The following is a 16,405-nucleotide window of genomic DNA, read 5'->3' on the forward strand; positions in this document are numbered from 1 at the left end:
TATTTTATGAGGCCAGCATTACCTTGATCCCAAAACCAGACATACTGGTCTGTAGACCAATATCTTTGACGGACATGGGTGCAAAAATTCTCACCAAAATACAAGCTAAAAGGATCCAACAGTACATTAAAAGAATTATTCACTATGACCAAGTGGGATTTATTCCTGGGCTGCACGGCTGGTTCAACATCTGCAAATCAATCAATGGGATACAATACATTAATAAAAGACAGAACAACAACCATATGATACTCTCAATAGATGGTGGAAAAGCATTTGACAAAGTACAACATCCTTTCTTGATCAAAACTCTTCACAGTATATGCATAGAGGGTACATGTCATGAAAGTCATCTATGAAAACCCATAGTGAATATCATTCTCAATGGGGAAAAACTGAGAGCTTTTCCCCTAAGGTCAGGAACATGGCAGGGCTGTCAACTATCACCACTGCTATTCAACATAGTACTAGAAGTCCTAGCCTCAGCAATCAGACAACAAAAAGAAATAAAAGGCATATGAACTGGCAAAGAAGAAGTTAAACTCTCACTCTGCAGATGATATGATACCTTATGTGGAAAAGCTAAAAGACTCCACTCCAAAACTGCTAGAACTCATACAGGAATTCAGTGAAATATCAGGATAGAAAATCAATGGACAGAAATCAGTTGCAAGTCTATATACCAACTACAAAGCAGAGGAAAGAGAAATGAAGGAGTCAATCCCATTTACAATTGCATCCAAAACCATAAGATACCTAAGAATAAATCTAACCAAAGAGGCAAAGAATCTGTACTCAGAAAACTACAGAGTATTCATGAAAGAAATTGAGGAAGACACAAAGAAATGGAAAAATGTTCCATGCTCATGGATTGGAAGAACAAACATTTTGAAAATGTCTATGCTACCTTGAGCAATCTAGACATTTAATGCAATCCCTATCAAAATACCATCAACTTTTTTCAAAGAAATGGAACAAATAATCCTAAAATTTACATGAAATCAGAAAAGATCCCGAATAGCCAGAAGAATGTTGAAAAAGAAAACCAAAGCTGGTGACATGACAATTCCAGACTTCAAGCTCTACTACAAAGCTGTAATCATCAAGACAGTATGGTACTGGCACAAAAACAGGCACAGAGATCAATGGAACACAATAGAGAACCCAGAAATGGACGCTCAACTCTATGATCAACTAATCTTCAACAAAGCAGGAAAGAATACTCAATGGAAAAAAGACAGTCTATTCAACAAATGGTGTTGGGAAAATTGGACAGTCACATGCAGAAGAATGAAATGGGACCATTTCCTTACACCACACACAAAAATAGACTCTACATGGATGAAAGACCTCAGTGTGAGATAGGAATCCATTAAAATCTTGGAGGAGAACACAGGCAGCAACCTCTTTGACCTCAGCTGCAGCAACTTCTTCCTAGAAACATCGCCAAAGGCAAGGGAAGCAGGGGCAAGAATGAACTATTGGTACTTCATCAAGATCAAAAGCTTTTGTACAGCAAAGGAAACACTGAACAAAACCAAAAGACAACCAACAGAATGGGAGAAGATATTTGCAAATGACATATCAGATAAATGGCTAGTATCCAAAATCTATAAAGAACTTATCAAACTCAACACCCTAAGAAAAAATAATCCAATCAAGAAATGGACAGAAGACATGAACAGACATTTCTGCAAAGAAGACATCCAGATGGCCAATAGACACATGAAAAAGTGTTCAACATCACTTGGCATCAGGGAAATACAAATCGATACCACTTCACACCAGTCAGAATAGCTAAAATTAGTCAGAAAATGATAGGTGTTAGCAAGGTTGCAGAGAAAGGGGAACCTTCCTACACTGTTGGTCGGAATGCAGGCTGGTGCAGCCACTCTGGAAAACAGTATGGAGGTTCCTCAAAAAGTTGAAAACAGAGCTACCTTACAATCCAGCAAGTACACTACTGGGTTGCCCTAAAGATACAATTGTAGTGATCTGAAGGGGTATGTGCACCCAAATGTTTATAGCAGCAATGTCCACAATGGCCAAACTATGGAAAGAACCTAGATGCCCATCAACAGATGAATGGATAAAGAAGATGTGATATATACATATACAATGGAATACTATGAAGCCATCAAAAAAAATCCCGAAATCTTGCCATTTGCAATGACGTGGATGGAACTAGAAGGTATTATGCTAAGTGAAACAAGTCAGTCAGAGAAAGACAATTATCATATGATCTCACTGATATGAGGAATTTGAGAGGCAGGGCGGGAGTGGGGGTTGTGGGGGAGAGGGAGGGAAAAAATGAAATAAGATGGGACTGGGGAGGGAAACAAACCATAAGAGACTCTTAATCTCAGGAAACAAACTGAGGTTTGCTGCAGGGGTTGAGGGTAGGGATAGGATGGCCTGGTTATGGACACTGGGGAGCGTATGTGCTATGAATTGTGTAAGACTGATGATTCACAGACCTGTACCCTGAAGCAAATAATACATTATATGTTAATAAAATAAAATATAGAAGATGACCCCATAGTTGTTTTTAAAAACTCTCCTAGCTCATGCAATGTGAAGAAGTAAGCTGACACTGTCAACCTTGACTCCATTTTTCTTTCCCACCACCAACAGAAATTTGGTGAAGACTATTGGCTTTACATGTCCATACCTACCTCCTAACTCAGCTTTTTCTATACTTGCCCGCCCCTAGCTCCCAGGAGTCTATCCCAACACAGCAAGCAGAGGGATCCTGTGAAAATATAAGTGAGATCTGGCCCCCACATTGCCTAGAATCCTCCAATGGTTTGCCACGTCATTCATAATAAAAGCCAGTATTCACAGTGATACATGAGGCTTATAGACATGACTTTTCTGGCTTCCTCTCAGGGCTCCGATCACCTCTCCTGCTATTAATGCCTATATTCACTGAATTTCAGACTCAGACATGCTAGGCACACTCCTGCCTTGGAGAGTCTTGGCAGTGGCTCTTCCTTCTACTCTATTCATCCACCTGGCTCCCTCCCTTTCCACCTTCAGGTCTGTAGATCAAAGGGCAAGGGCACATACCAACATGAATCCCCTGGACTAGGCTGAAGTCGGGCTGTGAAGGATCAGCAGGAACAGAGTCCCCTTCTCTGAGTACCCAGTCAAGAGGCATCTTGAGTAGAGGCCTAGAAGAACACACCACTGGAATTGGGCTACTGGGCACATTTTTATAGGGAAAAGGTGAGAATAGCCTTGCATGAGAGAAATGAAAATATTAGATTCAGGTTCTAGCTTTCCCAGCACTTGGACCTCCTGGAGGATCCTGGTCCCATGAGAAGTTGAGTCCTGGCACAGGATTCGAGAGAGAAGGAGCCCTGGGGCATAACCAGACAGTGCTGCTTTTTACCTCACTAGATGCTGAGTTTTTAAACTTTTTATTTTGAAATAAGTAAAAGTTAAGAAGCAAGTAAAGAGTCAGAAGTACCATTCATTCTGCTTCCCCAGTGGTGACATCTTATATAACTGTAGTACATCACCAAACCAGGAAAATGACCAGTTGACAAGACTACAGACCCTACTCTGTTCCCACAGGTGTCTAAGTCCACATTCACATATCTATGTGTGTGAGTATAGCTGGATGCTGTTTTATCCTATGTGTATAAAGATTTGGGTAACAACCACCAAAATCAAGACACAATCTAACTTCTTCCTGCTGTCTCTTGGTACCCATGCCCACCACAGCCCATTCCCCATCCCTGTCCCCTACAAATAACTGTTCTCCAGATTCATAATGTTGTCATTCTGAGAATGTTATATAAAGGGAATCAAACAGTATGTAACATTTTGGCATTGGCTCTCTTCACTCTGCATCATTTTCTGGAGATTCGTCAAAATGGTTGTGTAAAACTAGAGTTTGTCCAATTTTTTAAAAAGATTTTATTTATTTATTTGACAGAAAGAGAAACAGCAAGAGAGAGAACACAAGCAGAGGGAGTGGGAGAGGAAGAAACAGGCTTCCTGCCAAGCAGGGAGCCCAATATGGGGCTGGATCCCAGGCCCCTGGGATTATGACCTGAGTCGAAGGCAGACGCCCAACAACTGAGTCACCCAGGCACCCCTGGAGCTTGTCCCATTTTTATTGCTGATACATACTCCGTGGGATGGAGTTCCCACAGCCTTTGTGTGTGTGTGGGGGGGGGGGGTTCCCCCACAGTTTTATCACTCACCCAAATGAAGGGCATCTAGATTGTTTCCAGTTTGGGGCTACCATGAATGAAGCTGTATCCACATTCACTTACAGGTGTGTGTGTGTGAATGCATGTCTTCACTTCTCTAAGACAAATGCCCAGGAGAGCCACTGCTGGCTTATGTTTCCATGTTGAGTTTTTTAAGGAACCACCAAACTTTTCCAGAGCAGCTGCACCATTTTACATTCAATCACCTCCAAAAGTTTTCTTGTGGCCTTTTTCAATCTCTCTCTCATCTCCCTCCCTGTCCCTTTCCCCCTCTGTCCCATATATTAAGTTGCATTTCCTAGAGTTTTATATAGCAAAATCATACAGTATGTATACTTTTTTGGTCTGGCTTCTTTTACTCAGCATCATTACTCTGAGATCTGTCCAAGTTGTAGCATGTACCAAGAGCTCATTTCAGGGCACCTGGATGGCTCAATCAGTTAAGCATCTGCTCAGGGTTCTGGGATCAAGTCCCACATCGTGCTCCCTGGTGAGCAGGGGGCCTGCTTCTTCCCCTGCCTGCTGCTCCCCCTGCTTGTTCTGTCTGTCTCTTTCTGAAAAATAAATAAATAAAATCTTAAAAAAAAAAAAAATAAGAGTTCACTTCCTTCTCTTGTTAAGCAGTAGTCTATATTTGGAGAGAATACAGTTTGTTTACACATTTCCCGATTGATGGACATTTGCTTTGTTTCCAGTTTTTTGGCTATTCCCCATAAAGCTGTTATAAACATGCAAAAAAAAAAAAAAAGTGATTCCATTTCTCTACATTCTCACCAGCATTTGGTGCTGCCAAAATTTTCTATTTTAGCCATTCTGATAAGTGCCTATTAATATCTCACTGTGGTTCTAATTTGCATTTCACTAATGGTTAGTGACACTGTGCATCTTTTCAAGTGCTCATCTGTCACCTGTATCTCCAGTTTAGTGAAACATCCATTCATGTCCCTTGCCCATTTTATTTATGTTAGAGATAGAGTGCATGTGGGGTTGGGGAGCAGGAGAGGGAGAGAAAGAGACTCTTATGCAGGCTCCACGCCTAGCACAGAGCCCAGCATGGGCTCAGTCTCACAACTCTGAGATCATAACCTGAGCCAAAATGAAGAGTCAGATGCTAAACCAGCTGAGCACCCAGACACCCTGTTGCCCACTTTGTAATTGATTTTTTTTTAAGATTTTTTAATTTATTTATTTGACAGATCACAAGTGGGCAGAGAGGCAGGCAAAGAGAGAGAGAGGAGGAAGCAGGCTCTCCACAGAGTAGAGAGCCTGATGTGGGGCTCGATCCCAGGACCCTGGGATTATGACCTGAGCCGAAGGCAGAGGCTTTAACCCACTGAGCCACCCAGGTGCCCCTGTAATTGATTTTTTACTATTGAATTTCGAGAGCCCTTTATATATTTTAAGTGTAAGGCCTTTGTCAGATACGTGGTTTGCAAATATTTTCTCCCCATCTATAGTTTGTTTTCAGTTCCTATTAACAGAGTCTTTTCAGAACAAAAGGTGTTTTTTTTTTAGTTTTGAAATCCAATTTAGTGATTTTTTATTTTATGGATTGTACGTTAGCTGTGTCTGTGTCTAAGAATCCTTCACCTTGTCCTATGCTGCAAAGAGTTTTGATATTTTATTTCAAAAGTTGTATAGCTTTACATTTACATTTACATTTAAAATCCATGATCAAGGGATGCCAGAGTGGCTCAGTTAGTTTGGCGGCTGCCTTCTGCTCGGGTCATGATTCCAGGATCCTGGGATCGAGTCCCATGTTGGGATCCCTGCTCAGCAGAGACCCAGGATCCTGGGATCGAGTCCCACATTGGGATCCCTGCTCAGCAGAGACCCTGCTTCTCCCTCTCCCTCTGCCTGCCACTCTGCCTACTTGTTCTCTCTCTGTTAATAAATAAAATATTTTTTAAAATATCCATGATCCATTTGAATTAATTATAGCACAGTGGGTAAGGCAAGTTTCACTCTGTGTCTTTGCACAAAGGAACTCTCTAGAATAAGGATCAAAGGAGGGCCCAGGAGAATAGCTGTGTGCAAGGCACAGAGGATGAAGAGGCCAGACTGGAACCACGTGACAGAAGAGCTAGCCATACTGAACACTGCCACCACCATGCCTGCTGCAGCAGCAGCTGACCGTCACCAAAACCAGGGAGTTCAGCAAGAAAGAAAGGGATTCAAAATCCAGGAAATGGGAAATCCAACTCAAGACATTCCTAGGAGAAGGCTGTGCAGCAGGCCAGAGAGAGAGAGATCAGTCCATCTGGAAGGAGAAGGAGGAGTCCAGGAGCCATATTTGGGGGAAAACCAAAAGGGAACAAATATATATTGATTTGATTGGACTTGTAGAAAAGAGTACCAAGGGACACCGGGGTGGCTCAGTTGGTTAAACAGCTGCCTTCGGCTCAGGTCATGATCCCAGTGTCCTGGGATCGAGTCCCACATCGGGCTCCTTGCTGAGCAGGGAGCCTGCTTCTCCCTCTGCCTCTGCCTGCCATTCTGTCTGCCTGTGCTTGCTCTCTCCCCCTCTCTCTCTCTGATAAATAAATAAAATCTTTAAAAAAAAAAAAAAAAAAAAAAGAAAAGCGTACCAAGAAGCCATTGGAAGACGTAAGAAAGAACTAGAAAGAGGACCAAAAGAAAGGGGGGAAGAGGGCCCTTATTAGCCTCAGGGAAAGACAAAAGAAAGCAGATACAGTGATCTGCACCCTATAATGCTTAGTCTGAACAATATTTATACAGGCACAATAGTATAAACATGGAACGGTCAGCTGAACAAAGGCTGTAAAATGACTCTGGTGGGAAAATAGGAGAGGGAAGCAGAAGGCCCAGGATAAGAGAACCAAGTCCTCAAATACCATCATAGGAAATTAATAGAGAACGTCTAATATAGCTAAGTCAAAAGAGAGCACAATACGCATATTACTTAGAAATGCAGAGATATGTTAATGCCAGGAATGAAAAGCCAAAGTTGTTGAAAGTGGTTGCAGAAGGGACCACAGGAAGGAACGAGATAAGAAGCTCTAATAATTGGCTATAAGCCTTCAATAACATTGGGCTTTTAACCTACCTGTGCATATATTACTTTAATAACATAAAAGCTAGGGGTCCCTGGCTGGCTCAGTTGGTTAAGTAACAGCCTTCAGCTCAGGTCACGATCCCAGGGTCCTGGAATTGAGGCTGGGGTCTGGCTCCCCCTCAGCAGAGAGCCTGCTTCTCCCTCTGCCTGCCACTCCCCCTGCTTGTGGGCTGGCGCTCGCGCTCTCTCTCTCTCTCTCTCTCTCTCTCTCACTATCTCTCTGTCAAATAAATGAAATCTTGGGATGCCTGGGTGGCTCTGTTGGTTAAGCGGCTGCCTTCGGCTCAGGTCATGATCCCAGCATCCTGGGATTGAGCCCCACATCGGGCTCCTTGCTTGGCAGGGAGCCTGCTTCTCCCTCTGCCTCTGCCTGCCATTCTGTCTACCTGTGCTTGCTCTTGCTTCTCTCTCTATGACAAATAAATAAAATAAAATCTTTTTAAAAAAATAAATAAAATAAAATAAATGAAATCTTTAAAAAAAATAAATAAAATAAAAGCTAATTTTTAAAAACGAGAAGTAGTGCCATGTGGTCTAACACAGAAGAGAACACGATGCTCTCATTCTTTCCCTCCTCCGGGCACGATTCGCTGATGCAGGTTGTACATCAAGATTCCAGGAACTAATGGAGCAGCACATGTGAAACTTATTCCTTGGCTTGTGCCCTAGCCACAGTCTGCTAGTGACCTTCCTTCTAAGGATTTTGTCTTATGATTTGTTAATCCTTTTCTGGTAACACTGCTTCCAAGCTTAACTGAGCACACTTCCTCCTGTAACTGTAGGTAATGCAATTTCAGTACAGACAGGATAAAGAGCATTCTTGAAACACATGCAGAAAACTTCTGCCTGATTTGATTTCATCATTAAGTGTGTTCCTGAAAAAAGTTAGATTCATTGCAAATAGTTGTGTATTAAATACTCTCCAGTAAATTTTAACATCATATTCTGGGCGGTGGGGGGGCGGGGGGGATTTGACCCCAACCAACAACGACGACAGTGCTCTCCTAAGACTCTCATTATTTTCAAAAAGCCCTTGGAAGTGTTTGATTTATACAGTTTGTTCACATAATTTTCCCACACAGCCAATGAAAGAAATTAGTCAAGGAGAAACTAACATTTGCTGAGTGCCTATTATGTGTTAGGCACTGTGCTAGGGAATTTAATAAATGTATTGTCTACTTTAATCTTGGCAACTACCTAGAGAAGTAGATAGTATTATCCCCACTTTATATTTAAGGAAACCAGAGCCTAAAGATATTAAGTAATTTTCCCAAAGCCACATAGCTAGTAATTCAAACTGACCATCAAGTCTTTTCACAAGAAATGTATGTAATTACAATTCCCAGCGTTAATTTGAGCTTTGAGTGCTTTGATTCCATAGGGCTTTAATATTTAAACAGCCACATATGATTTAACATTGTTCCAAGTGGGAAACAGAAAACAGGGACCTCATCAGAATTTTTTAAAGTATGACGATCTCTTTTGATGTAATAGTCTGAAACCAACAAATGTTTACTGATCTAATGATTAATTAAAAGGCAATATGAGATTCAAACAGCTATATGAGCAGAAAGCTGTATTAGGGGAAGAGTAACTAAAACCTGATCAAAATGACCTCCCCCCCTAAAGTCTCATGACTTTGAGCAAATTGCATCAACTTTCTACAATAAACTGTTGGGCTTAGAGTAGCTATCTCTCAGGGTTCTTCTGCCATTAAAAAAAAAAGTGAAAAGAATACTATGCATTTTTGAATAAGCACACAATAAAGTGAAAAGTCCACCGTCAGAATTTTAAACTTACCATTGTTATAAAAGGTTCAGGGCTGCAGTTCAAGCAATTTCTCCCCACATGTAAACGAAATTACATCAAATGGGTAAATCTAAACATTCACTATGAATGTAGAGTGTGAGATTTACCTGTGTTAGCATTGAGCAGAGTCGAGTCCCAAAACTTCGGTGACCTCCCCTGACAGCCTGACTGATAAAAGTAGGTATTTCTTACAGATTTCTAACAGTGTAAGTTTGACACTGGCCTCGATGCAGATGGGGAAGCCAAAAGATTCGCTTCCTGCCTCATGTTACCCTTCCATCAGATACCCACCTTCTGCCGGTAGGCATGTGATGCACTGAGCTGACACACAGACCACAAAAAAAAAAATATAACCTGGCAAATGGAGCATAACCCAAGCAACCCCTTGAAAAGAGAAATTAACAACAGCCGATAGTAGTTTACCCCAGCCATGACCTGGAACCAGGTGACCAGCTGGAGAACATTACCTTGGATGGTAACACATGATTTCTATTTACACTGATGATTTTCTAACAAACAATAAAGTTGAATTACCTTTTTTTCCTGAGTCAGGATGTGCCGGGGAGTCTTGCTTGTGTCACAATGTCATGTCCTCCAGATCATTCATTTCTTCCCTAAATACAAGATTTAATAAAATCTCAGTAGCCATCCTCTGGTATTACATTATTCTGCCCCATCCCTGTCCCACCACCTCACGCATCTCCTTCAAAGCATTGCAACGTGATAGTATTTTTCCAATTTTGTAACCAGAACAGCAAAAATCTATCAGACAATTTGGTCCACTTACACTACTCACATCTCAGAATTAAAATCAGGCTATAATGGTATGCAATAACAGACTGAAAGTTTGTTACATTGCCATTGTCATTACATTTATTTTTATAAGTCAGTCATATCATAACCTATGAAGCATTTATATTAATGCATTTGATGGTCACTCATTCAACACTACTAAGAATGGTTACTGCACGGCAGCCTGTCACATCCTGAAGATTGATTAATGACATGTCTTAGCGTTCAAGGAGAAACACACAGCCCAGGGATTAGTGAGGTTCCTGGACTCTCAAGCCAGTTTCTCCAAGGTCAAATGCTGGCTCTGATACCTACCAGCCGGGTGACCCCGAGCAAGTAACGGAAGTTCTTAGTGTCTCAGTTACCTTTTCTAGAATAATAACGAATAATAACGGTGCCTATTTCACATGAACTTTTAGGATTAAAATAGTTAATATTTATAAAACAGAACTATACCTCATACACAGGAAGTAAGCTGATCATCATATAAATGGTCATTAAATAAAATGGGATTCATTCTCTAGTGAGGGAGTCAGACAATAAATAAATAAGAAAATTGTATCTAATCGTGGGGGACAAACACCAAGCAAACAATTTATAATATATTTCAAACACACCCATTCCTGTCAGTGGCAGGCTGTTATTTGGATGAACTCCCCTGCTGAAAACAATTGGGCACCAAATCAGCTTCAGGTTTTGATAGCCTCATGACAAAAGAGGGACGGAATCAAAAGCATAGGGCTCACCCAAAGAAGAGCGATCCTCTTGTTTTTTACCCGAAGGGCCACAACCTCAGGGTTTAAACAACTTAGAAGTAAGCTGTACCCACGTTTCCTGTCCTCCACAGGTCTGCATGGATAATTAAGTTGCTTTAGAACAGAAAAGATCTGTTAGGGGGTTGGGGAATAATGGGTGGATTTGTCCCCAGAGGGTATGACCAAGGGTAAGTGCATACATAGATCTCTTGCTTTCCTTCCCCCAAACTCCTCAAACCATGAACTTAGTATAAAATGGTCCTGTCCACTAGTGCCCCTAAAATCTGGAAAATCCTTTCTAAGAAATTTTTTTTAAAGATTTTATTTATTTATTTGACAGAGAGAGATCACAAGCAGGCAGAGAGAGAGAGAGAGAGAGAGAGAGAGAGAGGAGGAAGCAGACTCCCTGCTGAGCAGAGAGCCCAATGCGGGACTCGATCCCAGGACCCTGAGATCTTGACCTGAGCCGAAGGTAGCGGCTTAACCCACTGAGCCACTCAGGCGCCCTGGAAAATCCTTTCTAGAGTAAGTTTTGTTTGCTTTAGGCCTTCACTCTCCATACAAACAGTTTTTTAAGGAAAATGAGGAGCATACAATAGTATTCAAGAATACAGAGAAACAAGATTATGAAGTAGGAGGAAGAGTGGGACGTTAGGAAGAGTCAGCTGGCGTTGCTTGAATTTCAGAGAGGGGCCAGGTACCAATTAGCCTTGCTTTGGGTCAAGTATAAAACCAAAGTGATTTTGACTCACAACCTGTGTTCTTCTATATCCGCCTCCATGTTAACCTGACAGGGTACAGGACGGAAGGCTATAACAAGTGGATCCCAGCTTCAGGCAGATGTAATGCCCACTCTCTGAAGTTTATAAACTAAATCCACCAACGCCGATGTGAAAACACAGAAAGGGAATATCAAATTACCAGGACACTGGTAACTAGAAAGGAACAGGCCATGGGAGATGAGCATCTAATTTTCTTTTCTTTTTTTAAAAAATTTTTTAGATACTCAGAAGACTTAACTTTATTTTTTTCACTTAAATTCAATTAGCCAACATATAGTACGTCATTAGTTTCTGGTGTAGTGTTCAATAATTTATCAGTTGCATAGAACACCCAGTGCTCATCACATCACCTGCCCTCCTTGATGCCCATCACCAATTACCCCATCCCCCTACCCACCTCCCCTCCAACAAACCTCCACTTGTTTCCTATAGTCTCTCAAGGTTTGTCTCCCTCTCTGATTTCTTCCCATTCAGTTTTCCCTTCCTTCCCCTGTGAGCCTCTCCACTGTTTCTTATATTCCACGTATGAGTGAAACCATATGATAATTGTCTTTATTTCATTCAGCATCATACCCTCCAGCTCCACCCATGTTGATGTAAATGATAAGCATTCATCCTTTCTGATGGCTGAGTAATATTCCACTGTGTATATATATACCACATCTCCTTTATTCATTCATCTGTCGATGGACATTTGGGCTCTTTCCACAGTTTGGCTATTGTGTGCATTGCTGCTATAAACATTAGGGTGCGCATGTGCCTTCAGATCACTACAGCTTGGGTAGCAATCCTCACATCAGACAAATTAGATTTTAAACTAAAGACTGTAGTAAGGGATGAAGAGGGATACGGAATCATACTTAAAGGGTCTATCCAAGAAGAAGATCTAACAATTATAAATATTTATGCTCCTAACTTGGAAGCAACCAATTAATAACAAAATTAAAGAAATACATTGGTAATAACAGTAGGGGATTTCAACACCCACAGCAATGGACCTATCATCTAAGCAGAAGATCAACAAGGAAACAAGGTCTTTGAATGACACACTGGACCAGATGGACCTAACAGATATACAGAGAGCATTCCATCCTAAAGCAACAGAATACACATTCTTCCCTCGAGCACATGGCACATTCTCCAGAATAGATCACATACTGGGTCACAAATCAGGTCTCAACTGGTACCAAAAGACTTGGATTATTCCCTGCATATTTTCAGACCACAATGCTTTGAAACTTGAACTCAATCACAAGAGGAAATTTGGAAAGAAAGCAAACACTTGGAGGTTAAAGAGAATCCTACTAAAGAATTAATGGGTCAACCAGGAAATTAAAGAAGAATTTAAAAAAATTATGGAAACAAACAAAAAATGAAAACATAACTATTCGAAACCTTTGGGATACAGCAAAGGTGGTCCTAAGAGAGAAGTACATGGTAATACAAGCCTTTCTCAAAAAATTAGGTAAAGTCTCAAAAACACAAGCTAATCTTACACACCTAAAGGAGCTAGAGAAAGAAGAGCATCTAATTTTTAAAGAATGGAAGCATCCATAAAAGAAAGGAATGAAGGGGGGCCGTCTGGGGTCTCAGTCTGCTCAGCGTCCAGCGCTTGATTTCGCCTCAGGTCATGATTTCAGGGTGGTGAGAGGGAGCCCCACAGAGGCAGATAGGCTTTGCACTCAGCAGGAAGTCTGCTTGAGATTCTCTCTCTCTCTCCTCCTCTGCCCCTCCCCCGATCCTCTCTCGCACTCTCTCAATAAATAAATCCTTGAGAAAATAAAGGAATGAAGGAAGGGAGGAAAGAGAAAATATTAAAAGAGGAAATGCTTAAACCTGGTGATTCACAGACCTGTACCCCTGGGGATAAAAATATATGTTTATAAAAAATAAAAAATTTTTAAAAAAAAGAGGAAATGCAAATATAGGGGCAAAAAGAATAGACCTTAGCCACGGTTAGCTCTGGGTGAGATGAATGTAAATGACTTTTATTTTCTGCATTTTGATCAGCTGTATTTCTTAAATTTTCTCATTGTAGGTTTTCCATTACTCAGGTCCCACTATAAATGCTTTAAGGGAAAATAATCAATTTCCCGGACTCCAAGGCAATGCCAGGTCTGCTACGATTACAAAGGCCAGGTTTAACCTTGAAAGTTCTTATTTTAATTTCTAGTATGCAAATATTGCCTTCTAGGAATTCATTCTCTTTCACCTTTGAATATTATCATTTACTGCACTTAAAGGTGCACCTGAGAAAGAAGCAATTTAATTAGAAAGAGAGAAGAAGGAAGGAAATGTCCTTACTCAAGCCATCAACACATTTTGAAAAAAAAAAATGACAAGATAAAATATTAAGAAAAGCATTGACCAATTTAAGCATATTTAAATTCTATAAAATTAAAAGTCACCCACTAGTCACTGGATAGATAAATCAAACTTTCAATCAAAGTGACTTATTTTACAGATGCATTCTCTGTCTCTATAAATATTCCCATCATTTAAACATTCCACTAAATCCTCCTTCTATAAAGAACTATCCAGATTGGTCAGAAAAAGAAAATGTGACAATATTCTCTTTTTTACCTTCGAACAACATAATTTTTTTTTTCTCTGATAGACTGTATCAAGGAGAACACTTTTTGGCTGCTAGTAACAGGAAACTGTATTTAAATATGTGCCTAAATCATAAGAATGTATACTACCTCACTCAACCAGTTGTCTGGAGGTAGACGGTTCCAAGGTTCTTTCAGGGGCTTCTCAATATCATCAAGACCTGGACACTTTCCATACTCCCATGCCATCCTCCTTAGCATGCTGTTTTTTATTCCCATGCCTATTGCCTCACTGTTGCAAAATGGCTGCTGAAACACCAGACATCACACCGTCATGCTATGTTTAAATGTAAGAATCAAGGGTATAGCAAAAGATAGTCTTCTCTCAGAAGGCTCTGTCCTTTATCCAGGGAAGAAACAATTCCAGAAGTCTTCCATATGGCCCCAGAACTGGATCTATGGCTATGCTTAATTACAAGGGAAGCTGTGGAAGTATCTCCTTTTTAAGCCTTCCTCCTTGATCCAATGGCTTCATCTGTGATGGGATGGCACTAGAATGGATTGTCCTGTCCTCCCCTCCCAGGGGGTGGCCTGCATCTGTTCCAGTCCTCATGCTCTGAAAGTTTACTCTCTAAAACTAATCACAATAAATGTGTGAAGTTGCCTCACTTTCAAATATGCACTGCTGTGCCTATCACTTAAAAATCCAAGAATGTTAAATTAAGAATTAATGATATAAAGTATTCCTATTTTATCCTAGTTCAGGCATTGAAATACTCTATAAAAATTTCTTTCCACTAATTCTATGTTGTAAGTTATTTGAGGTAGTCATCATGCCTTTCCCTATTTTTATGCTTTAAAAAGTCCTCAGAACAAAGATGCTCAGATGTCAGTTGCTCTATACACACTCCTTTAGAGGAGTTACTCAGGACCTGAAGGAACATGAAAATAGGGCTTTGAAAAGAAAGAACAGGGCGCCTGGGTGGCTCAGTGGGTTAAAGCCTCTGCCTTTGGCTCAGGTCATGATCCCAGGGTCCTGAGATCGAGCCCCAGATCAGGCTCTCTGCTCAGCGGCGAGCCTGCTTCCTCCGCTCTCTCCCTGCCAGCCTCTCTGCCTACTTGTGGTCTCTCTCGGTCAAATAAATAAATAAAATCTTAAAAAAAAAAAAAAAAAAAAAGGAAGGAAGAACATTCTGGAAGATAAAGCAGGTAGTACCTCTGCTTTCATTAGTGGAAAGACCTATGCCAATGTCTTTCTGCCCAAACAATAAAAAGTACACAGACGTTCCCAAGAGCAAAAAGCCCCCTGAACCCTTGTAGAAATCCACTGGCTCAATTCCTCTAGCGGCTCAGGGCTGGATCTGTACTCCCCAGGTGGAGTGTCTGTCCACTGGACTTCCAGACCTGAGGGAAGGAAATTCACATCCTCACTTGGTCGTTGTAAGAGCCCAAGATTGACAGGGTGCGATCTCGGGCGCTAGTGAAGACCGTGGGAGCTGGATCAGACCTCCTGGGTTCAAAGCCGGCTCTGGTACCAGCCGTGCGACTCTCAACAACCATTTTCCTTTCAGCTCTAGGGTCTCCTCGCCTGTCAAGTGAGGAAAATAATAGCACCTGCGTCCTAGGGCTCCTGTGAGAACCAAACGAGTCAGCTCCCCCAGAAAACGCTGGAAACATCGCCTTGTTAACAGCTCGTTAACACCGAGAACTTGTTAACATTACGGCTTTCAACCAAGAGTGCCTGCAACTCGGCAACATGTTGCCTGGGTATGAAACAGCTCCTGGGAATTACAAGCCGGAATCCTGGGAGCTGAGTGGCCATGGCTAGGGACCGGAGAGGAAGCGGGGGGAAAGAACCCAGGGCAGGGGCAGAGGGACAGCTGGGGGCGACATTTACATTTACGCAACGGAACCCACCTACGTACACCCGCGATCTCTCGGTCTACGATCTCTTCTAGCATTTCTTCTTTGAGAAGGAGCCCCGCCGGCGAGCGGCGCCGCGCGGCGTTTCTCCAATCAGACACCCCAGGCCGGCGTCACGTACGCGACCCGATCCAATCTCGTCTCCTGGAGGGCGGGAACGCCAAGTTCCTACCTGCACCTGTGGCAGCTGTGGCCGCCTCCTCGGTTGTTTGTTGTTGGGTTTTTTTTTTTTTTTTTTTTTCTTTTCCCCCTCTGATCCCGGAGTTCTGGTTTCTCGAATCACTTGGCGAATAACCAGCAGGTGGACAGATAGAGGTCTTTTCCCGTGCAGAGGACCGACGTGTAAGCAGGATCAATGCACCAGAGCGAGCAGCCGATCTCCCCGCGGCTGCCCGGCAGCGCTAGCAGGGAAGAGGGACGCGCGGGAGAATGACAGGCGTACTAACCCGGAGAGCCTGCGTGGGCATTCACCTGGGGCAGTGAGCCTGGCACC

The 16,405-nt window shown here is 41.9% G+C and overlaps 1 long non-coding RNA gene across 3 annotated transcripts in view; it reads right to left on the reverse strand.

Moving 5' to 3' along the window:
- The window catches only part of LOC131829565 (uncharacterized), a 142,046-nt gene that overhangs the window by 18,141 nt on the left and 107,500 nt on the right, over positions 1–16,405 (reverse strand). For 2 of the 3 annotated variants that reach the window (XR_009352910.1, XR_009352912.1), the window contains exons 1-2: positions 15,907–16,402; positions 9,643–9,722 (exon numbers count right to left, since the gene is read on the reverse strand). This is a non-coding gene — a long non-coding RNA (uncharacterized LOC131829565). Of the gene's footprint in view, positions 1–9,642; positions 9,723–15,906; positions 16,403–16,405 lie in introns of those variants that run through there. The other variant, XR_009352911.1, reaches the window with a different exon arrangement.

This window comes from Mustela lutreola, chromosome 4 (genome assembly GCF_030435805.1).
Source record: "Mustela lutreola isolate mMusLut2 chromosome 4, mMusLut2.pri, whole genome shotgun sequence".
Taxonomy (NCBI): Eukaryota; Metazoa; Chordata; class Mammalia; order Carnivora; family Mustelidae; genus Mustela; species Mustela lutreola.